The sequence below is a fragment of the Chanos chanos genome, chromosome 7 (genome assembly GCF_902362185.1).
Source record: "Chanos chanos chromosome 7, fChaCha1.1, whole genome shotgun sequence".
Taxonomy (NCBI): domain Eukaryota; kingdom Metazoa; phylum Chordata; class Actinopteri; order Gonorynchiformes; family Chanidae; genus Chanos; species Chanos chanos.
The window spans coordinates 2,034,159-2,036,658 of record NC_044501.1 but is presented as its reverse complement, the minus strand read 5'-3'; the positions used below and the strand labels follow the sequence as shown (position 1 = coordinate 2,036,658).

The 2,500-nt window shown below is 46.9% G+C and overlaps 1 protein-coding gene across 1 annotated transcript in view; it reads left to right on the top strand.

The window, feature by feature from the left end:
• Positions 1-2,500, top strand: part of LOC115816702 (adhesion G protein-coupled receptor L1) — a 40,192-nt gene that overhangs the window by 18,803 nt on the left and 18,889 nt on the right. The gene's annotated exons all lie outside the window — the stretch shown is intronic.

The window sequence follows — 2,500 nt, the reverse complement described above, 5'->3', positions numbered from 1 at the left end:
CCAGACAAAAGTCAGGTACGGGGACCTGCCAGACAAAAGTCAGGTATGGGGACCTGCCAGACAAAAGTCAGGTACGGGGACCAGCCAGACAAAAGTCAGGTATGGGGACTAGTCAGACAAAAGTCAGGTATGGGGAACTGCCAGACAAAAGTCAGGTACGGGGACTAGCCAGACAAAAGTCAGGTATGGGGACCAGCCAGACAAAAGTCAGGTATGGGGACCAGTCAGACAAAAGTCAGGTACGGGGACCAGCCAGACAAAAGTCAGGTATGGGGACCAGCCAGACAAAAGTCAGGTATGGGGACCAGCCAGACAAAAGTCAGGTACGGGGACCTGCCAGACAAAAGTCAGGTATGGGGACCTGCCAGACAAAAGTCAGGTACGGGGACCAGCCAGACAAAAGTCAGGTATGGGGACTAGTCAGACAAAAGTCAGGTATGGGGAACTGCCAGACAAAAGTCAGGTACGGGGACTAGCCAGACAAAAGTCAGGTATGGGGACCAGCCAGACAAAAGTCAGGTATGGGGACCAGCCAGACAAAAGTCAGGTACGGGGACCAGTCAGACAAAAGTCAGGTATGGGGACCAGCCAGACAAAAGTCAGGTATGGGGACCAGCCAGACAAAAGTCAGGTACGGGGACCTGCCAGACAAAAGTCAGGTATGGGGACCTGCCAGACAAAAGTCAGGTACGGGGACCAGCCAGACAAAAGTCAGGTATGGGGACTAGTCAGACAAAAGTCAGGTATGGGGAACTGCCAGACAAAAGTCAGGTACGGGGACTAGCCAGACAAAAGTCAGGTATGGGGACCAGCCAGACAAAAGTCAGGTATGGGGACCAGCCAGACAAAAGTCAGGTACGGGGACCAGTCAGACAAAAGTCAGGTATGGGGACCAGCCAGACAAAAGTCAGGTACGGGGACCAGTCAGACAAAAGTCAGGTATGGGGACTAGCCAGACAAAAGTCAGGTACGGGGACCAGCCAGACAAAAGTCAGGTATGGGGACCTGCCAGACAAAAGTCAGGTACGGGGACTAGTCAGACAAAAGTCAGGTACGGGGACCAGCCAGACAAAAGTCAGGTACGGGGAACTGCCAGACAAAAGTCAGGTACGGGGACCAGCCAGACAAAAGTCAGGTATGGGGACTAGTGTGTTAATTTCCCCCATTTAAAAAATAGTCGAAAGTCGTTTCATTTTTTGCACTTTATTGAAAAGTGATTGCTGTATTTGGTTGTCGCCCCCACCGAGTCAGCGCAAAGCAGGCAGCAGGCTTAGTTCAGTGGAGGGAAAAAATAAGATAAAATTAAATTAAATTAAACTAAATTAAAAAGGCAAAAAAGAGTTCATGTATTACTGTTATGTAATTGCTGCAATTCACATCTCCCCTAGCGTAGTGCAGTAACGTTAACACATAAAGAAACGCGAACACAGCATCCCTGGAATTGAAGATGATTCCCTTCAGCTGAAGGATGTTTGTCTATATGTCTTAATTGTAAATAGCTTCCAGTGCAAAACAGAATCTTTCGATTTATAAAGCAGTGTCCCCCAGGGGGTGGTGGTGGTGGTGTTCAGACAGGTCATAAAACTGAGTTTCGTTAAAAATAAAAGTAAAAAAAAAAAAGCGCGAGAGAGAGAAAGATAAACCACGCCCTCCTCCGGTCTACTATCCGAATACAGATACAGAGACAGATACAGAAACAGAGACAGATACAGGTACAGGTACAGATACAGATACAGATACAGGTACAGGTACAGGTACAGATACAGGTACAGGTACAGGTACAGATACAGGTGCAGGTACAGGTACAGATACAGGTACAGGTACAGGTACAGGTACAGATACAGATACAGGTACAGATACAGGTACAGGTACAGGTACAGATACAGATACAGGTACAGGTACAGATACAGATACAGATACAGGTACAGATACAGGTACAGGTACAGGTACAGATACAGATACAGGTACAGGTACAGATACAGATACAGGTACAGATACAGGTACAGGTACAGGTACAGGTACAGATACAGATACAGGTACAGATACAGGTACAGATACAGGTACAGGTACAGATACAGATACAGGTACAGATACAGGTACAGATACAGGTACAGATACAGATACAGGTACAGGTACAGGTACAGGTACAGATACAGGTACAGGTACAGGTACAGATACAGGTACAGATACAGGTACAGGTACAGGTACAGGTACAGGTACAGGTACAGATACAGGTACAGGTACAGGTACAGGTACAGGTACAGATACAGGTACAGGTACAGGTACAGATACAGGTACAGGTACAGATACAGGTACAGGTGCAGGTGCAGGTACAGATACAGGTACTGGTACAGATACAGATACAGAAACAGATAAGGATGTCTGTACACCTCTAGTACACGTGTTCAGTAAACCACTACAGCAGTCTGCTGAGTGAGAACTGATATTCAGCATGTTCAGAACAGTCATTTAATGAAGTCTACATACTATACCACAGTAC